The sequence below is a fragment of the Gopherus evgoodei genome, chromosome 5, assembly GCF_007399415.2.
Source record: "Gopherus evgoodei ecotype Sinaloan lineage chromosome 5, rGopEvg1_v1.p, whole genome shotgun sequence".
NCBI lineage: Eukaryota > Metazoa > Chordata > Testudines > Testudinidae > Gopherus > Gopherus evgoodei.
In genome coordinates, this window is record NC_044326.1 from 55,694,247 (window position 1) to 55,717,828 (window position 23,582).

At 40.4% G+C, this 23,582-nt stretch overlaps 1 protein-coding gene and 1 long non-coding RNA gene across 4 annotated transcripts in view; one reads left to right on the forward strand and one right to left on the reverse strand.

Moving 5' to 3' along the window:
* SGCZ (sarcoglycan zeta) overlaps positions 1-23,582 on the reverse strand; it is a 386,520-nt gene that overhangs the window by 166,493 nt on the left and 196,445 nt on the right. The gene's annotated exons all lie outside the window — the stretch shown is intronic.
* Positions 261-1,402, forward strand: LOC115652858. The gene is made up of 2 exons (XR_004000757.1): positions 261-295; positions 1,346-1,402. It is a non-coding gene; the product is annotated as an uncharacterized LOC115652858 (long non-coding RNA).

Sequence of the window (23,582 nt, forward strand, 5' to 3'; positions counted from 1 at the left end):
AAGGTCCGAGTCAGAGCTACAAACATGCTGCTTCTACGCTGAGCTGCATGCAATTCTAGGGGGGGCCGCCACCACTACCCCACCCTGACCGTGGATTCTGAGGAGGGGGTAATCTCAGCCTTGCCTGAGGATTCTGCGGACGGGGAGGAGGAGGACGACGATGATGAGCTTGCAGAGAGCACACAGTACTCCGTTCTCACCAACAGGCAGGAGCTTTTTCTCAGCCTGACTAAAGCACCCGCCCCACCCTTCCAAGGTGGTATCCCAGACCATGAAGCCATGGAAGGAACCTCTGGTGAGTGCACCTTTGTAAATATAAAACATGGTTTAAAAGCAAATGTTTTTTAATGATTAATTTGCCCTGAGGACTTGGTATGCATTCGCAGCCAGTACAACTACTGGAAAAGTCTGTTAACGTGTCTGGGGATGGAGCGGAAATCCTCCGTGACATCTCCATGAAGCTTTCCTGGAGGTACTCTAAAAGCCTGTGCAGAAGGTTTCTGAGTAGCGCAGCCTTATTCCATCCTCCATGGTAGAACATTTGACCACGCCATGCTAGCAGCAAGTAATCTGGTATCATTGCATGACAAAGCCTGGCAGAGTATGGTCCCGGTGTTTGCTGGCATTCAAGCAACATCCGTTCTTTATCTCACTGTGTTATCCTCAGAAGAGTGATATTCATGATAACCTGGTTGAAATACAGGATTTTAAGGGGACAGAGGTGGCTGTTCCTACTGGGCTGTTTGCCTGTGGCTGAAAAGAAATCTTTCCCTGCAGTTAGTTAAGCTGGGGGTGGGGTATTGCCGCTGAGCTGTTCGCATTTGGCTAGCAGGAATCTTCCCTGATACCAGCCAGGCAGTGGGGGGAGGGGTAAAGCGATCATCCCAGAGAATTGGATGGGAGGGCTAGTTTGGTTTCTGCAGGGATCTTCCCTAATACCAGCCACGTGGTAGGGGGTGGGATAAAGCGATCATCTCAGAGAATTGGATTTGGAGAGGGGTTGGTTTCTGCTGCTGCATGTAAACAGGAAAACTGCAACACTCAACGGTCTTTGCTTGGTATGTGGGAAAGGAGGGCGCTGCTTTTACGAAGGCTGCAGCAACTGAAAGACAATGGCTTACCATAGCCGCATGCAAGCCAAATTCTGTTGCCCAGACCTGCGTCTGTGATCTTTAACACCAAAGCCGCAGGCACTCAACATTAAGATGCAAAATGTGACCTTGTACCAAAATCACATGTGCTATGTAATGTGAATAGTGTTGTTCACTGTGAAAGAGTATAAGAATTGTTTTGTAAAATGTATTTTTTTAAATAGTTCTCTCCCTTTTTTCCCTCCCTCCCGCAGCTGCAAATGTTTCAAGCCTCCCTCCTTCGTCCCGAAGGCTATTTCAGATAAGGCGGCGAAAAAAACGGATGCGAGATGAAATGGTCTCTGAAATCATGGAATCAACCTGCAATGAAACAGCTCATCTGAATGAGTGGAAGGACACTGTATACAGTACAAGAAAGATGCCAGTGAACATGAGGACAGTAGGACCAACGTGAGGAGAAGGGAGACACTCGAGATGAGAGATGGCGACAGGAAGATCAGAGGAAGCAAGATGCAACACTGAGGCTGCTGCGTGAGCAAACGGACATGCTCCGGCATCTGGTGGAGCTTCAGGAATGGCAGCAGGATCACAGAGTTTCACAGCAGCCCCTGTATAACCGCCCTTCCCCCTCCCCAAGTTCCATAGCCTCCTCACCCAGATGTGTAAGAACGTGGGAGAGAGGAGCCTCTGTGCACCCTCCCACTCCACCCAGTGGACAGCCCAAGCAAAAGGCTATTATTTTGAACGTTTTTAGTGGCCTTTTCCTTCCCTCCTATCCTCCTCCCAACCCGCACCTGGGCTACCTTGTCAGTTCTCTCCCTCTTTTTATAATCAATTAATAAAGAATACATGATTTTTAAATGATTTCCTTAGAAAGCAAGCTGTTATCTAATGGGGAGGGTGGGTTGCTTACAGAGAACGAGTTAATCAAGGGGGCAGGTTTTCATCAAGGAGAAAAACAGAACTCTCACACTGTAGCCTGGCCAGTCATGAAACTGGTTTTCAAAGCTTCGCAGCGCTTCCCGGTGTGCTCTTCTAATCACCCTGGTGTCTGGCTGTGCATAATCAGCAGCCAGGTGATTTGCCTCAGCCTACCACCCCGCCATAAACGTCTCCCCCTTACTCTCACAGAGACTGTGGAGCACACAGTAAGCAGCAATAACAATGGGTATATTGGTTTGGCTGAGGTCTGAGCGAGTCAGTAACGTGCACCAGCGTCCCTTTAAACGTCCAAAGGCACATTCTACCACCATTCTGCATTTGCTCAGCCTGTAGCTGAACAGCTCCTGACTACTGTTCAGACTGCCTGTGTATGGCTTCATGGTATTAAGGGGTAGCCTGGGTCCCCAAGGATAAATATAGGCATTTCAACATCCCCAACGGTTATTTTTTGTCCTGGAAAGTAAATCCCTTGCTGTAGCCATTTAAACAGATTAGTGTTCCTGAAGATGCAAGTGTCATGAACCCTTCCCGGACATCCCGTGTTGATGTTGGTGAAACATCCATTGTGATCCACCAGTGCTTGCACCACCATTGAAAAGTACCCCTTGTGGTTTATGTACTGGCTGCCCTGGTGCTCCAGTGCCAAGATAGGGATATGGGTTCCATATATCGCCCCAACACAGTTAAGGAATCCCATTGCAGCAAAGCCATCCACTATGACCTGCACATTTCCCAGAGTCATTACCTTTCGTAGGCAGCAGCTTAGTGATTGTTTTGGCTACTTGCATCATAGCAGCCCCCACAGTAGATTTGTCCACTCCAAATTGATTCCTGACTGACCAGTAGCTGTCTGGCGTTGCAAGCTTCCACAGGGCTATCGCCACTCGCTTCTCAACTGTGAGGGCTGCTCTCATCTTGGTATTTTGGCACTTCAGGGCAGGGGAAAGCAAGTCACAAAGTTCCATGAAAGTGCCCTTATGCATGCAAAAGTTTTGCAGCCACTGGGAATCATCCCAGACCTGCAACACTATGCAGTCTGTGCTTGTTTCCCGGGCCCAGAATCGGTCTTCCATGGATATAATCTGCCCCATTAAAAGCATGATCTCCAAAGCGCCAGGGCCTGTGGTTTGAGAGAATTCTGTGTCCGTGTTCATGTTCTCATCACTTTCGTCACCGCGCTGCTGTCGCCACTTCCTCCTTGTCTGTTTTTTCAGGTCCTGATTCAGCACAGATAGCACGATAATGTGCGAGGCGTTTACAATGTTCATGATTGCTGTCTTGAGCTGAGCGGGCTCCATCCTTGCCGTGGTATGGCATCTGAACAGTTCACCCAAGGAAAAAGGCACGAAACAGTTGTCTGTCATTGCTTTCATGGAGGGAGGGAGACGATGTGCCCATAACCACCAGAGACCATGTTTTTTGCTCCATCAGGCACTGGGATCTCAACCCAGAATTGCAATAGGCAGGGGAGACGGAACTATGGGAGAGATATGGAATAGCTACCCACAGTGCAACACTCCGGAAGTCGACGCTAGCCTCAGTACTATGGACGCACACCGCTGAATTAATGTGCTTAGTGTGGCCGCATGCAATTGACTTTATACAATCTGTTTCCAAAAATCGATTTCTATAAAATTGGAATAATCCCATACTGTAGACATACCCTAAGAGTCAAAACTAAAAATACAACTAATTCTTCCTTCATGGATTTTTGATCTTTATCTCTGATCCAGTTAATTAAAGCCTTTTTGTTCACTCCAGACTCTCACTGTAGAACTGATAAATGAAATTGTTTTCAATTGTTCACTTTATTAATATAACTTCTGTTCACCATTCACTACACTTGCCTATACTGTAACTTCTGTTCCATATTGTAATTCAAACCCCATTTTAAAACACTTACTCCATTTTGTAAAAGCTTCCTCCAACCTTCATTTTTGCAAACCCTGCTGTAATCTTATTAGTTTAGTTTAGATGTGTGAATGAGGTATGTATGAATGATGGAATCAACCTCCAGCCCCAGCCTGTCCTGATGAGATAAAGTTCAAATACCAACGGCTGAAGACCTAGACAACAGCCCTAAACAAAGTAAGAAGCATCCACCCTAAAAAGAAAAGGACAACAGAACAACAGAAGGAAGATCAAAGCCAGGTCCAAGGCTGAAAGTCACGCCTGCAATTGATGGGTGATCAATCTAAACCCAGAGGCAGCGTGACACAGCAAGACCTATAGATTTTGAATCCAAACTAAAAGCCTATAAAAAAGAAGGGTGAGATGAGAAACTCTGGGTAACATTCTGCTGCCAACATGGAAGAACATCGGTGCCTGCCCAACAGAGATCCAGCTCAGCCTTGTGCCCAGCTTTCCTGGCAAGTTAGCTGCCACAAGCTACGAACCCAAGCTGCAAAATCAAGCCATGAACTTAAGCTATCTTCAGGACTGGTAACTATGCAGCAGCTGCAGAACACCTAATGAATGTAGGTGTGTGTGTGTGAATGTGTGTGTGTGTGTGTGTGTATAGGTAATAGGTATAATGTGTGTGTATAAGAATTAAGATATTAGTTATTAGTCATAAATTGTTATCATAATAAATGTGGCATCTCTGCCTTGTCCCCTTTAATAAGATCCTGCTGGTTTTTACTGGTCTAATATAATTGATACAACATCACATCGGACTTCAGTAAAATAACATTTTCTTTTGTTTTCCTTCTTGTAGCTTGCTGCTACGTACTGCACACAGCACTCTCTATCATGTATCAATGCAATGACTTCAGTAACAGTATACTGTAAGGTGCAATCCTGCAAACTTTGAAAACAACTATCTGCACCTGCTTTGCAGAAAAGGCAAAACCAAGCCAGCACATATGAATGAGTCCTGTAGCTCCTCTAGCTCAAGAGAACCTGCCAACTTCAGAGTAAATGCACAGATGTTCATCTTATGAAACTAATGCTAACATTCTAATGATCATTTCCAGGACAAATGTGATCATTTGCTCAGCTGTCTCCTTATACAACTTTTGCTTTCCCTATGAATTTTCTTTATCCCTGCTCACTTATGGCTTCAATCATGGATATGCAACAGGAATTTTTTGTAGTACTAGTTCTCTTGATTTTGTTTATTTAAATAATTTCCACTTGACTTTCTCTGAAATCTTACTCTCCTAGTCCCAATGCTATGGGACATAAATAATACACTGAAAAAGCAAAGATAGACAAATGTACATGTAAAATATTGACTTTACTATTAAGCTAGTAGGAATTGACTGGTATTGAGAAAAATACACTGAGGATCTGACCTGGAGGCACTTACAACTCACAGCCCCACCCTAACACATTCTTGGCATTTGAGCTAGTGTCATATTATTAAATGCATTTCAATGTCACCCATCACTAAATTATGCTTGAATAGGGACTGCATGACCAGATCCAAAATCAGACACAAAGAACACACTTAAAGTAGATTCAGTCTCAAACTGTTATAAATCTTGTCCTCAGAGAAGCCTAAAAATCAGGTGTGGAAGGCTGTGTGTTACTGAATAAGTTATAATTAAGAAATGTTTTAATTTATTGATGCAATTTTTCAAATTCATTTTTAAATGTACTTATAATAAATGTGTTTTACACTCATTGTCTTGTCTGTGTCTCTACTTAGAACAGAACAGAGTTCAAAATCATTAGGGTTGCCAACTGTCTAACTGCACAAAACTGAACACCCTTGCCCTGCCCCTTCTTTGAGCCCCCCCTCTACCGCTCACTTCATTCCCCCCCTCCATCTGATGCTTGCTTTCCATCACCCTCACTCACTTGCTTATTTTCACCAGGCCAGTGTGAGGAAGGGGATGAGGGCTTTGGCTGGGACCAGAAATGAGGGGTTCAGAGTGTGAGTGGGGGCTCCTGGCTGAGGCAGGGGGTTGGGGTGTGGGAGGGAGGGAAGGCTTTGGCTGGGGATTTGGTCTCTGGGGATGAGGGATCTGTAGTGCAGGAGGAGGCTCCAAGGTGAGGCCGTGGGGTTTGGAGTGTGGGAGGGCTTTGGGGAGGAGGAGGGGGTTCGGGTTTCGATAGTGAGTTTGAGTGCAGGAGGAGACTCAGTGTTGGGGAGAAAGCCGGAGTGCAGGGAGTGGGTTCCACGTGGTTCTCACCTTGAGTGTCTCCCTGAAAGCAGAAACATGTCCCTTTGCTCCTAGGCAGAAGCACAGTCAGTTGGCTCTGCAATGCCTTCGCCTGCAGGTGCCGCCGCCGCAGATCCAATTGGCCGTTGGAGCTGGCACTTGGGGCAGGGGCAGCGCACGGAGTCCCCATGGCCATTCCTCCAGATAGGAGCCAAGGGACACATCACTGTTTCTGAGGAGCCATGCGGAGCCAGGTAGGGAGCCTGCCAACCCTGCACCAACCAGACTTTTAATGGCCTGGTCAGTGGTGCTGACCAGAGCTGCCAGGATTCCTTTTTTACCGCATGTTCTGGTTGAAACCTGGACACCTGGGAACCCTAGTGATGCTGAATGTGCTAGCAAGCATTTAATTTAAGGTTAATATTATCTGTTCTTATCACTATTGAATGCAGCACAATCACAGAAATTACATTCTCATTGTTTTCGGAAAACCACATTTCTCCCCAAATAGTCTCAAAAGAATTAAGCTCAAAGCTGCTTAGTGCAGAAATGTTAAAATTTGCACAGAAATTCTCCTTTACATGGCACATGTGTTAAGCAAGAAAAATCAGTAGTGCTTGCTAAATGGAAACATTATTTATTAATCACAGTTCTTGGTTCTGTATAGACATACCATAGAGAAAGACAAAGTCCCTGCTCTATAAAGTTTACCACTGAAGTCAAATACAACCAATAAAGTTTAAGTGCATAATGCACAAGGAGAGGGCTCATCCTTGAAGAGTTGCGACTCTCCGTTTTACACCTATAAAGGGCGATTATTACAGGAAGACATTTTGAAAGCCTGTGTTAAGGAGGTATTGAGTGAACAATATTTTAAGGATCTGTGTGTAGTAAAGGCTGCTGATATCTTCCTTATACTAATTGCAGTAGGAGAAAATACTGAGGATAGAAAATAGTCTCTGGTTTTAAGAAGCACATTCTGTATTGAGCCAAAAGGAACCTTTGGAGTTTGGATCATTCTATCACAATACTCAACATACTTTACAGATTAACGCAGCTCTCTTTGATACAACCAAGCAGCTTTGCTGGGAAAAAGGGCTGCAGGCAGAAAACATGTAGAAGTCCCATTACTAGAGAGATGGGAAACTATTTTGGGATACAGTAAAATATTGAACCAGGTATTGTCAAAACTGAAAATTCTATATCTGGTGACCACGTACTTAGGGAACCAGATGGTCAACCTAACTTGATTTAGTCCATACAATATGCTAGGTACTGTAAATTAAACAGGCATGACTGGTATAAAGGTTGAAATGTTTTTGGAAGGTCCCAAGTCCTTAACCTAGCCCAGGTCGTTTCCAAATATTGCTAGCTGAATGCAGACACAGTGAGTAAACTGACTAGAGCTGAAATTAGTTACACTAGAAATGTGTTAACATGCGGAACAGGTGAACAACGAAAAAAGTGTTGCAAAGTGATGCAGGAAAAGCTAAAGGAGATGGAAATCAGTATGGCATTCAGAGTCTTTGAGGATAGAGAAAATAGGAAAAGTACTCAAAGATGGAAGGATACAATATTATAAATAAAAGTAAGAGGCGGTTGCACTAATCACCTATAGTACAGGAATAAGTGATTTGTCCAGAGAAAAGTTGGATGATACAGTTATGGGAGATATTTTCTCATATAGGGCTAAATTTTATGGTTAGGCAAAGCCCTGTATTGGGTAGGGAGTGCCTGTTTTGCAGAGGAAAAAGTGGGTAAGGAAATATTTTTTATTGGATCAACTTTCTGAGTTTCTGAGCCACACAGAGCTCCATCTCTCTAATATCTGTAGAGACTGCATGGTTACAATTACACTGCATGTACTGCAGAAGGACATTTTAGAAAGGCATTCTGTTTGGGGCAGCCTCCAACTTGATCTGCAGGGTGCCTGAGGTGCTAAAACCTTAACTCCTTCTGCCCTCATTGGTTGGGCTTATGAATACTATGGAATTTGGGAGACCACAGTATTTCATGGATATTTTTCCTTCCTCTGTCTGTCCAGAAATATTGTGAGAGCAGCCTTTCAGCATTTCTGCTTGCTGCTGGAATCCATGAGTGCAGACAAAAACAATAGGGAGAAAGTTAGTCAAACACAAGAAAGGTTCAGTCTGAGCATTGAGTAAAGATAAAAGATGATTTTTATTTTAATCTAAACTGGTTCACCAATCTCTAGAAATAAGATATGATTTTAGAGAAGATGAAATGAAAACAAAAAGATTGTGCTAAGACTTGTGTTTGAACATTCATAAATTCTTTACAATCCCAAACATACTTTCATGTTTTGAGTGATGTTTATTTCAGTAGATATTACTGATCTGGCTGCTTGACTTTTTAAATGTATTGATTATAAATGATTTACATAAAGATTGTGAAAAAGATTATGAAAAATACAAGGTATATTGAAATCAAAGTTACGTCAAAGAGAACTTGCTCTGACAAATTATGCCTATATGACTATACATTGCTGTTCAATTGTATATTTGACATGAACTGAAGATTAGTGAAATCCATATATAATGGATAGATAAATAAATAAAGATGACTACATTTTACCAAGCTCAAAGTTTAAAATGTCAAACTAATTTAATCAGCCTCAGAATTAATATTTTATGAACCCCCTTTCCTTCTTAAGCTGAACTTAGATGTTTGTTCTACCGTTGAATTTATGGGGGGGCTTTTTATTCCAAAAAAATGGTTTTGTGGCTGTATATGACAACTCAGAGATTTCTGTCTTTACTACCACCTTAGAGATGACTGCAACTCTTAACAGTTACAAGAGCGATGTTTTCATTATTTTTCTGTGTGTTCTTTTCATTTACTTCTATCATTTTTTCTTTCATTTTATATTTCATCATTAAACTTTCTGCTCTCAGGTTTGCCTAACTGGCAATAGTGGATATGAAGGACCAGAGTTTCTTCACATTAAGCAGCAATTTGTATATCAACATTTTTAAATGTAGATATATTGAGTTATCTGAAGTCCCATAAGTATTTTTTGAAGGACAATGTATCTGTGATGTGTTAGTAACTAGAGATTTCCATTCTAACAGAGGGTTCCTCTGGAATTTTCCAGTGAGATCTATGGATCTAATGCAAGCATGCAAGATAATAAAAACTTTTTTCTCTTTCCATTATAAAAAGAGAGAATGTAAATTGTGTCTCAGTTCTCTCTAGTTTTTCAAGTTCTCACCTGGGCAGGAGTTTCTTGTGAAATGATACTAGCATATTTTCTTTGTTTAATGCATAAAGGCTGTCATTTTCTTGTTATGGGACTTTTGGTACTCTGTAAATTCTAAATGAATACTTTAAAATTTAAATTAATTTTCAAGAACATTTTATGTACATATAGTGTACAGTCTTAAGAAGCTCCATTTGTCTCATCAACACAAGGAAACAGGAATATGGGGCTTGATTCTCCACTTCAATATGTAGGTTCTATGCCAGTCTAATTCCATAAACTTCAGCAGGATTGTACTGACATAAAACTAGTATAATAGAGTGGAGAATTTCATTCATTAACTTTTTATATTTTGAAACTTCAAACAAAAACTAATTTTTATGGTGAATGAACACTATACAGACAGTAGTTGAAGTTGTATGTGTTCAACGTCTGTTTGTGGTTTTATTTTTCTCCCTCCCATGAATAAACTAACTATAACCAAAACGTTTATTGATTCCAGTCACATTTTACCATTGCACTAATGAAAAGAGCTAGGGTTTTATTATTTATTGAGGGCGCTACACAGTGAGTGATGGTGATAGGAAGAGCCAAATGCAAACAAACCTTTAGCCAGCAATTCAAACAAACACTCAAATCCCCCACAGCCCCACCACAACGATACTTAGCACTCCATGCAAAATTATGAGACAAGATTGTATCAAGGCTTCTCCTATATCATGCAACTGAAGGACACAGATTTATCAACTAGAGAGATATAGAATAATAAACTGGCCTCACTGAAGACTGCTTACTATGGAGTGCACAGATCCACAGCTGAATTAAATGATAATACGACATACATTAACAGTTACATGATTAAGAAATGTGGACAAAACCAAATACTAAGGAGGGCAAAACTACAACATCTGGAATATGATGCAAAGAGGCCTTCATTCCCCTTCACTCTCAGAGGAGATGCAATGACTAGAAGAACAGAACGAAATTCATACTGAACCTGGACTGGTCTCCAACCAATCAAGTGGTAACCTCAGACTGATATTTTCAGTAAAGGCAACTGGAAGTTTTTCTTAACTGTTGAGCTGAAGATTTCATTTAATACCTCTTGCCCTGAGAAAATTCACCCTTACCCCCTTCCCTAAAGAGCCTCACACTTAAATTAAAAATAACAAGTACAACTCTGGATGAGCTATATGAAAGATCAGATAGATGAAAAGATCATTACTGAATTGAAAAATTGTACTGCTGAACCAGCATTTACACTTGATGGAGCCAAGGCTTCTGAAAAATCAAGACGGCAGTAGCAGGCAAAGAAGTTGCTGGCACTTCATGACTTGGAGAGGAATTCTCCCCTCCCTCCCTGTCCCCCTTCTCAGAAATCATCCTCATGACAAGGCCAGCTACTCAGGCTTGGTACAAAAGAGGGTGGATTTAAACCACTGATGATTAGTCAGGGCCATTGTCATCACCTAAAACTAAAAGCATGAGTAATATTAGCTCAGAATTTTCAGTACAAAAGTCAGATATCTGCTTTGATAAACAATAAATCAGTGAAATAAAGAAGGAGTACTAGGCTGATCTGAAAAAAAAAAAAATGGATGTGTTCAACTGCATGACCCCAAACTAGTTTCAGTGAAGTAAAGCAAATCAAGGACACCGTCATGAATCAGTGTGTCCTTAGGTGCCCTTGGAGAATGCAGAACAGCCAACTGAATTCCAGAATGGCAGTCACTACACAGACTACCAGCAAAAACAATTGTGACTGGTCCCATGGCAAAGCTTGTGATTAAGACAACATTGTCATGTTCATAGACAATAAACTGACACCAGACTCTCAGTGCATTGGAACACCATCATTCTGAGAGAAACAATAAAACAGGGGGCTCTTTATTCCACAGTGTCGACTTTATCCTCACCAACAGGCAAATAATCATGAAGGCAAGTCAGGCGAGTAGATTTCAGCATTAGGAATTGGGGAGCATTTTAGATTTTATCACACTACACAGGAAGGGAGAATTTAGTCATAAAAATAGACATTGTACTTTACACTGAAAACAATGAGGGGTGGATTCTGTGTCCCCTTTGTGCTGATCAAGCAATACAAAGATAGCATAGACTAGATCCTCCTTCTTTTCAATTCCCCAGCATATAAGAATCGCTACACCAAAAGAGTCTCCTAGATCCCCCAACACAAATGGCATGTCTGGGGTGGAGAGGAAGCAGCAGAGAATCTGGCCCTGCATGTATACATGAGAATATACTTGGGAAGAAAGCCCACTAAAGAAAAAGATAGCTCTTGCAGAACATTAGTGCAAATTATGGACACCTTCCATGCATGTACTGTGCAACTGGTAAATAACACAAATAACATTATAATACTACATTACAGATGGTTTTTGATAACCCAGACTGGAAACAAGCCAATATTTTTCAGTTCTAGTTAAGTTTTAATAAAAAATATATTTTATCCCATCCAAGTAAGAAATCTTTTTGGGGCAATCAATTTCAGTAATCATGCTACTGTAATATAATCACAAGAACAATGTAATCAAATACTTTCCAAAAGATAAGCAATGATTAAGAAGCTAACAGCCTTGTAACTTCTAGGAACACTAAATGAATCATGTATTTGTTGAATTTATCAAAGCAACATTACAAGTAGAAATTCTCTTCTTGACTGCAGAGTTATAGACAGCCAAATGCTACTTTGACATACAAGTGTAGCTTCCACTTACATCAGTGGGAGTTTTGAACATACATATAAGGGCAGAATTTCCCCTCAAATAGTCACATCATATATGCTCTCTTTCAATGTGGTTAACTCTCAGTCAGTCATTAAAGGTCTCTCACTTCTTTTACAAGTAGAAATACTGTTACAGTATCTGAAGCCAGTTAAGAATTTGAATCTATGCAAAATATGAGCTTACATGAGGAAGAAATATTGAAGTTCACCAGGACAACAAGTGGAAGGAAAACTGAAGTTCACCAGGGGCAACAACAGATATCACTGTAAGGCCAGAAACAGCTTCTGAAAGATCTCCAGCTAGTAACTGAACATATATGCTCTTTCGCCTACCTAAGATGGAGACAGTATTTCCCTCTAAAACCTCTGCTACATTGAGTAATAATATTCAAACTGACCATCATGGAGCCCAAAGACAAAGGAGGTATAGCAAATAGTATTTAAATACCAGAAATCAGCAAGAAGCACACCTAAAAGTGGCTGAAGCATACTCCAGCATTTCCTGTTTATGCTTTAAATTATGAATTATCTGTGTATTAGAGGCTGGAGAAACCACTGAAGTTTGTTTTGTGATGTGGATGTTGCTATTGGCCACAAAAATCATCAATAATCAGAACTTGCCAAACCCAACCTTCTGCTACCAGGACGAAGAAGAGGAACTCAGTCCAACCTTTCCAAAGAAAACTTTCTGTTGGAAAGAAGACTCAGACATAACTCCAATGATGAGCAGCTGTTGAAGGGGACAGGATGCTTAAATGCCAAGCTTCTAAAGATAAGCCTCTGGCCTAGCTTTCCAAAGAGTGAATCTGATCTTATTCCCTCTTTTAAGCTAAACATAAGAGGATGATGCAAGTATGGTAGGGTGAGATGAGTGGTGGAAGGAGCCTATTGCATGCTAGCCTCTGCTCACAATGCCTCATGTGTGAGCAGGCAGCATTCTTTCTACCCTGTTTCATTCAGGGAACACAAGGTTTAAGTGAAAAATCTTGAGTGGATGGAATCTCCAAGGACGTTTAGCTTTTACATGAACCTGAATTTCCAAGAAACATTTCCCTGACTCCCTCTAAAAGCATACTAGGTGTTTTAAAATAAAAATATAGATTTTGAATCTAATTAGGTGTTCAACTCTGAGTACAAAAATGCATGATTTTAATAATATGTTGTACACATTCAATTTTATCTCATTTCTTGATTGTGTGTCTTGTAAACCAATTTTTTCTAATAATCTTTTATTGTGTTATAAAATAATGTGTGCTTTTAGGGCAATCTCTTGAAAGCACATGATCCAGGAACAGAGGGCACTCTTTTGACCCTATCAGCTGGACAGAAAAGACAGCACATGAAGCAATGGATTATAGAATAAACAAAAACATTCTCCCTCTCCAAGACAGGCAGGAAGACTGCATTACAGGGGTGCAAATTTGGGCTTCCTTAATGCTTTAGGCAACATCGGATGGTGAGTGGTAAAGAGCTACTCGGGATTAAGGAATTTGGGAGAGTTGCCTGTTACACTTGCAGTATATTTAAAACTAATAAACCTTTACACTGATTGCAGAGCTTTGACAAACTATATTATTTCCATATCAACAATTGATCTGTTTTATGCTATTTTAATTGTCATTATTTTATTGTGGTTACTTGCTAGATTCATGCAAACGATGAGAACAGAAAGCCATTTAATGGAGAGAAAATAATTTAAAACCATAATTAAACCAGTTTAGGGGAGGGTCATTTGGCTGTTTTGTTCCAGACAGATCTTTTGGCAGCTTTTGACACAACTGACTATGGGTTGCTGCTTCAGAGATTAAGGGATGCTGCTGTGTGGCCTGAACTTCCCTCCAGTGGTTCGAGTCATATTATGGATTGAAGAATCAGCGGCAAAAATGGAAAAAACTGCATCATTGCCAGGGGATTTGATTTGCAGTGCACTACAAGGATCAATCATATTTCTTGTTCAACATACATATGGGATTTCTTGGTGACAATTTCATAAAATGGTTTGAATAGATGCTGCTGATATGAAACTATATATCATTGAATCTACGTAGCCAGCAAATGCAGTCTCTGTTACAGATAGGCCATTTGAAAACAGAGCAGCCTTGTCCCTTGATCCTGGGAAAACAGAAGATTTGCTGCTGGGTAAATAATTCAGAGATAGATTTCCATGAAAAATATGTGGTCAAGAGTGATGCCAAAAATTCTTAGTCCACTTATTTGTTGGATATATTTTGATTTTTTTCCCCAGTAGTTCAATTTATATAGGCTACATCTATTTATGCTTGTGAACATTTTACAACAGCAACACATGCTTATGGGATCACAAGATTCCATTAGTGTAATTCCCTTTCTGTAACAGATTACAGTATGGCTCCTTCATCACTTGCAGCTAGTTCAGGATGCAGAATTTTACCCATACACCTGACATTATACAATACTTGCCCTCTTTTCTTTACATTGGCTGAATATACAGCAGTAGATTGGTTTTCAGTTGGACTTTGAATTCAGGAAGGGGCAGTTAGGGAACATGGTAGATGCTCTCCATGGACCTGTTTGCTATACTTCCTTTCATCACTTCTCCTTCCTGTCCCTCTCTAGTCTCTGTGCTGTGAGTTGAAGGGCTCGCTTAGGATCTAGGTAGACTGACTGAATACAGTGTTGTGCCAAGGATGTTCTGGGCCCAGCTCAAAACCTCAAATTTGGGTTCCCTGCCCCCCGCCATGCAAAATTGTGCAGTCATCACTAAGTACTTTTACAAAAAGACCATCCTATCATTCTCTGAAGCAATCTTACTAATTAGCTACTCCTAGTCTATCCATCTTGCTTTTGAGTTCTCTATAGAAATAAAATGCCAAGTTGCTTAACCCTTCCTTCCCCGTGGATGTTCTTAGATGGGTCTTAGTTCATTTTAGCTTGCTGAAAAACTCCTGTCTAGCAATGTGGAGTGGCACCAGAGTGAGTGCCAACATGAGGACAGACTGTTAAGAAGCAGGGCACAAATCCCAAGCTGACTGTGAATTCTATTCTTAGATTTCACTAACCAAGTATCAAGTGTGAACTCCTCAGGCACCATAACAGCCTAACTATGGAGTCACAGTCAGTCACAGTGGGTACTCTGATGTATCTTGCCACCTAGGCAAATGTGTCTTTGTGATAAATGGTCTCATACACTAAAAATCACAACAATACCCAGGTTACTCCCTGTCCCATAGGACCAGTCACTTACCCCTGGTCAATTGCAATTTAGCTCTCACACCAAAGACAACCCTTGTAGCCAATCCTATAACAAATTAACTAAAAATTAATTAACTAAGAAAAAGACAAGTTATTTACAAGGTTAAAGCAGGTACACAGACACATGAGTTACAGTCTTAGGGCTTACAAGCTGGTAGAAGGGTCTATAATAAGGAAGCTGTAAATGTCCTTTAGGGCTAACACAGGCCATGCACTGCAGATCTTTTCCTTATGCTTAGTAATCCTTGCCCCTATGAGTCCAAGTAGCATACACATCCAGTTTCCTTGCCAGGGACTTTTATTCCCTCCCCCCAGAGTTCAAGCTGATGGGACAAGTTCACAACCCCATGTGAGGGAGCAATTAAAAAAGTCTGTTTTTTGGTGTTTCACAATGTCCCATTTGGTTTCAATAGACCTTCTTGGTAGGCATGACCTAATATTCTGTGGGAAGCAGCATTTTACATTAGTTAGTGCTTCCTTTGTGTCTGGTGAGTTAGAAAGTGACAGAGGTTTACAATGCAAACACTCAATACATAACCTTACAACAGAGGTCAGCAACCTCTCAGAAGCAGTGTGGTGAGTCTTCATTTATTCACTCTAATTTAAGATTTTGCGTGCCAGTAATACATTAACATTTTTAGAAGGTCTCTTTCTATAAGTCTATAATATATAACTAAACTATTGTAAGTAAAGTAAACAAAAGTTTTTAAAATGTTTAAGAAGCTTCATTTAAAATTAAATTAAAATGCAGAGCCCCCCGGACTGGTGGCCAGGACCCAAGCAGTGTGAGTGCCACTGAAAGTCAGCTCATGTGCCACCGTCGGCACCCGTGCCATAGGTTGCCTACCCCTGCCTTATAAAATGGGGTACAGATGTTATAAGTTTGATTAATATATGCAACATTCTACAAGCATGTCATAAAATAAACACTAGACTAAGAATCTCAAAGAACACCAAATAAACCACAAGCCATTGTTACATCAAGATTTGGACTAGGCGATTTTTTGCTAATAATGTTAATTTTTCAGTAAGATAGTACACCACATCTTCAGCACATGAAATGAAAAAAACGCTGAAATGTTCACTGGTAAGCTATCAGTTTCTGGTGTCAGATTGTGTGAAGCCTTGATCTTCTCTAAAGCATCAAGAACACAATTTGATTTCATAGTGAGTGAATTGCTTCTGCCCTTGCTTACTATCTTATCACACTTTGGCAGTTTAATATAATGCTAATATGATATTTCAACACATCCCAGGGTCTGGAAGAGTAAAACAGGGTGTACACTCTTTGAACAATTCCAAAATTCAGAACAACGTGGAGAGAACTATTACAGCAGCTGCTCCAACAAAATTCAGTGAGTGAGCAGCACATGAGATGAAAGATATATATTGATTTACCTGCTGACTTGGATTTTCAGCACCATGCTGCAGCTATACTAGCTCAATTGTCATAGTTCTGTTTCCCACAATGAGCCAAATGTATAATCATAGCTAGAACAACAACAAGGACTCCTTGTGGCACCTTAGAAACTAACACATTTATTTGGGCATAAGCTTTTGTGGGCTATAACCCATTTCATCAGATACATGGAGTGAAAACTACAGTAGGCAGTGTGATAAAGTTCCTTCTCTACCTTGGTGGTTCCTGCTCTTATTGGCGGATTTGCTCGCCTCAGAGATTCACCATGTGGGTTGGGGAAAAGCCCAGAGACCTTCCCCTCTGGTGGAACCCACAGTCCAGGTCGTCAACTCCTGTGTCTGATCAGGAGTTGGGAGGTTTGGGGGGAACCTGGGCCCACCCTCTACTCTGGGTTCCAGCCCAGGGTCCTGTGGACTGTAGCTGTGCCTCCTGGTACAGCTGCACAACAGCTACAACTCCTTGGGCTACTTCCCCAAACTCTAACTCAGGAACTAATCCCTGCAACAAACCTTGTTGTCAACTTTGTCAGCATATCTATTCAAGGAACACCATCATAGTACCTAATCACATCAGCCACACCATCAGGTGTGTGTTCACCTGCCCATCTATCAATGTGGTATGAGCCATCATGTGCCAGCAATGCCCCTCTGCCATGTACATTGGTTTTTGCTACTGGTTTTTGAATGTTACAATTCTTGATGTCTGTGTGTCCATTTATTCTTTTGCACAGAGACTGTCTGGTTTGGCCAGTCTCCCTGGGCACTCAATAACAGACTTAAAAGCGGCCATTCATGAAGAAAAAAAAATTCAAAAATGGACTTCAGTGAGAAAGAAACTGTAGAACTGGAATTAATTTGCAAACTTGACACCATCAAATTAGGCCTGAATAGAGACTGGGAGTTGCTGGGTCACTATAAAAAGTAATTTTCCCTCTGTTGATACTCACACCTTTTTGTCAACTGTTGGGAATGGGCCACATCCACCCTGACTGAATTGGCCTCATAGCATTAATCCCCTACTTGGTAAGGCAACTGCCATCTTTTTCATCTGTTGTAAATTTATACCCACATTCCGTATTTTTCACTCCCTGCATCTGATGAAGTGGGTTCTAGCCCATGAAAACTTATGCCCAAATGAATGTTAGTCTCTAAGGTGTCACAAGGACTCCTCATTGTTTTTTGCCAATACAGACTAACGTGACTACTCCTCTGAAACATATCTGTAATATCCTCCCCAAAACAAAGGAGGATATCAATGAAATCTACAAAGCTCTCAACCACCTTTGTGCCATCTTTTGAAACCTCAATACCCAAGATATTGGTTCCAGTCAGGAGAGGTCTGGAGTATAATCAAACATAAGAGAAATATTTAGCTTTCCCAACCTTGTTGAACATGGTCTGCCATACTATTCTTGTTATCAAAATGAATTTATTAGTAGGATATCAGTTTGATAAGCATGTCACCTTTGCCGTACTGGCCTTCATAGCTTTCACATGATCTCACAGACAACTAATCATATACTTTGCAAGCAATTCAAGTAACCTCCCAAAATTACCATTACAAGAACTCATTTCTCATCTAAAACTCTCAAAGCTAAAACACCTACATACATCAAAATATCCAAGAGATGATGCAAAATATTCTACCACATCCTTCTGCATCTGAAGCAGATTTGCATACCTTTGCTAGTTATACAACCCTTTTTCAACCATTCTGCAAGTTCCATTCAGTGAAGATGGTCTCCACATATTCCCTCAAACATTCATATTGACATATTTGCTTGCTACAGTAGAAAGGTTATAGACCCAGTTTTATGGTTCACAGGGAGGAGGAGGAATTTGACTAGAAAAGCAAACAAGTGAAACAGAACAAGGAGACGAGAGTCAAACTGTACATCCCAGAGCAGGTAGACAGATTCATGATAGACCAGCTTGAGCTAGCATGTTAAAATTAGTAGTGTGGATACCGTGGCAATGGCAGCAGCTCAGACGAGCAGCTTCAGTCCAAGCACATTGGCAAGAAGTAAAGTAAAAGAAAAAAAACAAAACACAAGAACCTTGATGGTCTGGACCCAGCTCCCCGGGAACCATTTGACATCCCTTCACATGGCCCGGCTCAATGACTGTGGAACCGTCCATCAGGGGATTTATTAATGGTTCATTAGACCAGAATGAGGCAGAGAATCTTTCCCTCTATATCTGAGACCTTGCACATCTGTTTTCAGACACCAGCAACCATGTAAAAAATTCTCAATATCATGACTTCAACCAGTAGGCAAGCAGGAATCTACTACTGTGATGTGCCCTAGGCTGTAGAACTTCTCCCGTGAATTTCATCTCACAATTTCTCTTACCACTTACAATCTTTTTACTCTAAAATTTATTTTTTTTAAGTTCAAAAGATTGACGATTAGTTTGACAACTGTTGGCCTTATCAGAATGGGGTTTTGTTACACACCATAGGGAGCTGAGTTGGAACCATTAGTATCATCCTTCATCCCTTTTCTTTTCCCATTTTCAACTTTATTGTTGTTAAGCTTTTTTAGAGTGCAGTATTTTATTTTATTTCTTTAATGTTTGTAAAATTGGTTGTATTATAATGAATAGCTTCCAAACATTTTGACAGGAGTTAGAAGACAATGTATACAATTATAAAAACAATTCTCTACACCTAAAGAAAAACACAGATACATAAGGCAGCTTAAAGTATCCCAAAGTTCAGGATATCTAAGAAAAAGATTCTGTATGAAAGGTTCACAGTATATTTTCTTACACTAGTTCAGTTTCACAGTCATAATGCCTCTAGTATACTGGAAGTCATTGCATAAAGTCCCAGGGGTACTAAGTCAGTTAAAGAAGTTTATGAAAAAAATGTCAAGAGCAGAGCTGATACACAAGGGAGTTTGTCTGTGGAAATGAACTTCTTACAGTCTTTTAGAATTTTATAGCTAGATAAATAAAGTAACTTTCTCAGGCTAAAAAAACAAGAGAAAGATCAGATTATTTGTGGTTAAGTTTTAAGAATCAGATATTGGTTCAAACAAATATGTATACTTCAAAATCTAGATGTTTTGAATAGAATATGGTATCCATGCTTCCCCAAAACTTTCCTTTCTTCAGGTTTCAAGGTCCACAAGATGACAGATATGGCAATATCCATGGAAAAAATGCACTGAATTAAGTTTACGTCTCTTTGGTAGCCATTGCAATAAATGCAAAATGTATGTATTAATGTGGACCAGAACTGTATGCAACTTCTCTAGGGGAAAGATGGAATGTGAGCCCTGGGAAATGTTATGAACTTACAAAGGAATATATTGAACAATGGACAAGACAATAATGGAGTTTTGGACAAATAGCGGGGAATCTCTAGGTGGAGATGAAAGCAAAAAGTCAGCTTTTTGAAGCTATGCTCTCAGAAGAGGACCATTGTGTATTGATTACCTGTTCCCAGCATCATAAGATCAAAGGCCCAAATGGTATAAAGGAAAGACTAATCTATTCATGGGCGTGCTTGGTCTGAGCTAAGGCTGTTATGAATTTGTAACTACAGGAAAAGCCCCTTTGTGAAATCTGAAGCACTGACTCCTGTCAGAGCTCTTGTTGGAGTTGGGGGTAATCTCTGGTAAGATTATTAGCAGGTGAGTAGGTTCTTTTATTGTTTTTAATGTATTTTCTCCGCAATACTTTTACGTTAATAATAAATGTGTATGCTTAGAAGGAGCTGAGTGGTAACTAATAACTGTGGGCAATTATCTGGTGATTGCCTTCAAAGAGAAATCCAAGTACAGATGTTGGCCTGTTCATGCACTCTGGCTTGCTAGGAATATCACAGTATAGCCAGAAACCTGTGTCACCTGGAAAACCCTCTGTCAGATGGTAGACACACACCAGTCTCCACCCAAGAGACATGACAGCTTAAGAGCTAGGAGCCTACTGTGGGTGCCTTTGAGGAACCACAGAGGAGGAAGACAGGTGCAGTTGCCCCAAACTGTGACACACGGTTCCTACAATGAGTTTTCAGACTTATTCTACGAGGGAGTGGGTACATCAGAGGGGACAGAGCCAGACCTATCAGTCACTGGCTGCTGGGCAAGTTGCACTTTACAAAGAGCCTATCTGTTATGTAATTTCTACAGCCAAAGTAAATATGAATTCCTTGTTTACATTTCTGGGAAGCAAAAATTTGCATAACTAACTAGCGCTACTACTTTACCATGGTGAAGAATAGGACATCGCTTGAGAAAGTCTAACTCCACACTATTTACTAAAGGTAAATATTTGAGAAAGCCAAATTCCTGGCATCAATATTTCAAATCTCCAAATGGGCTTTTAAAAATGGTTAGCACTTGCTTTTCATATTAATTTTTCACTAGGTGAAAATCCATTTATCATATGAGTGTAACTCCTACAATGACAAAAAGCTAAAAATAACCAGGAACTTAAAATTGAACAGTTACAGAGCATGAATCCCAGTGATGATTGAATCTGATGATATTCTAAATAAGAAGAGCTCTCAGATATCCTTATGGCTGTTTTCATCACTTCACACTGACTCAGACATTCTAGGCTTCAGAGTGACACACAGAGGGAGAATCCTAGAATCATGTTATACAAATGTTTCTGAATTAAGTAATTAGAAGATATAGAGTAGAGTATTTGGAATTCGTACAAAAACTAAGCAAATCATCTGCAGTGGATTTTGGTCAGTGGATTAATAGACATGGTTCCAACACTGGAAGTTCCCTGGCCTCTGCCAAGCTCATTTCTGCCTTGCCTTAGATATGGAGAGAAACAGTGAACTTGGGGGCTTTATAGTGCCCCCAGGTGTGTGCAGAGGTCCCCATGTGACCTCTCTACAGCCTACCTCCTCTGTGCAAGGGAAACATCAGAAAATATTTTTGCACAACTGCTATCAATTGTCTCAGCTCAAGTACTAAATCAACCAACTTCATTTCACTGTCTACCTTCTTTTAATGGGAAAATGGCAAACTTTATCAAAGAGAAGATATTTGTATATCAGACCTTTTATGGGTTCCATTTTAAGTAGTATGGAAAATAAATCAGAAACAAAAAAGAGCATGTAAAGTCCTCAGATTCAGTTGCATATTTTACTTCCTGATGTACAATACTTACATTAATAATATTATTTCACCATGGGTTTATACTATCTCCAGGAAAAGGGGGGGTGAACCTCATTCTGCTGCTTTATTATCCTTCTCACATTTTAATGTTTTGTATTCTTAATATAACAGATACACAACATTTTTTTTTCAAGCAAGCTGTGACACTTATGGATTAAATCACAAGGAAGATGCAAATGAGTAACCTTGTAATTTTCAAGTGCAGAATTTCATGTGTGCTTGCCATAAACAGATAGTTAAGGGTTAATAGAACAGGAATACTTCATGTCTCTTTTGACTGTAAAGGATTAACAAATTCAGTGAGCCTGGCTGTCACCTGACCAGAGGACCAATCAGAGGACAGGATACTTTCAAATCTTGAGGGACGGAAGTTTGTGTGTGCTGTTAGTGTTTGGTGCTTGTTCTCTGTGGGTTCTGAGAGTGAACAGACGTGCAACCAGGTTTCTCTCCAATAGCTTTGATACAGTCTCTTATATGTCCAGAATAGTGAGTACTAGGTAGATAAGGCGAGTTAGGCTTATGTTTGTTTTCTTTATTTGCAAATGTGTATTTGGCTGGAAGGAGTTCAATTTTGTATTTTGCTGAAAGGATTTTAATTTCTACTTGTATACTTAGGCTGGGAGGGTATTCCCAGTGTCTATAGCTGAAAGACCCTGTAACATATTCCATCTTAAATTTACAAAGATAATTTTTACTGTTCTTTCTTTAAGTAAAAGCTTTTCTTGTTTAAGAACCTGATTGTTTTTTTATTCTGGTGAGACCCCAGGGGACTGGGTCTGGGTCCACCAGGGAATTGGTGGGGAGAAAGGAGGGAAGGGGGAGAGAAAGGTTAATTTCTCTCTGTGTTAGGATTACTTTCTCTCTCTCAGGGAGAGTCTGGGAGGGGGAGAGAGAAGGAGTGGGAAGGTGGATTTTCCTCTCTGTTTTAAGATTCAAGGAGTTTGAATCACAGGGTAACCCAGGGAGGGGAAGTCTGGGAGAGGCAATGGTGAGGGAAAGGGTTTACTTTTCTTGTGTTAAGATCCAGAGGGACTGGGTCTTGGGGGTCCCGGGGCAAGGTTTTGGGGGGACCAAAGTGTACCAGGCACTAGAATTCCTGGTTGGTGGCAGTGCTACAAGTACTAAGCTGGTAATTGAGCTTAGAGGAATTCATGCTGGTACACCATCTTCTGGACACTAAGGTTCAGAGTGGGGAATTATACCATGACAGTGCTCCTTTCAAAACGTGGTTAAGGTGAAAAAAACAAAAACAATTATTCTTAAAGTATTTTCTTTATTTGCATGTGCAAAGCCTATTTCAACGGGAAACAGAAATTCACATATATAGTTTAAATAATAATTCCCTTCGGGGATCTGGGATGAGTACCCAATCAGCTGCTCACATTTGTGCTGTAACTTAGCACCTAAGACAATATTCTGTTCACATTGCTACTATATGAATTTGATGTTAGTTTATTATAGAAGCTGATTATCATTAAATCTGGAAAATACCAGCTAAGATTTCTCATCTCATCTAAATAGACAGTTAATCAAAAGGAAGGAAAGAAAATAAGTGATAACAGAACCTATATTATCTCAGTCTGAATATCAAGTACTGTTTATGAATCACGTAGTTACTTCTACTTTTCAAGTATCAGAAACAATTGCCAATAATGGGAGATAAAGAAATTTAAGTTTGGGGAA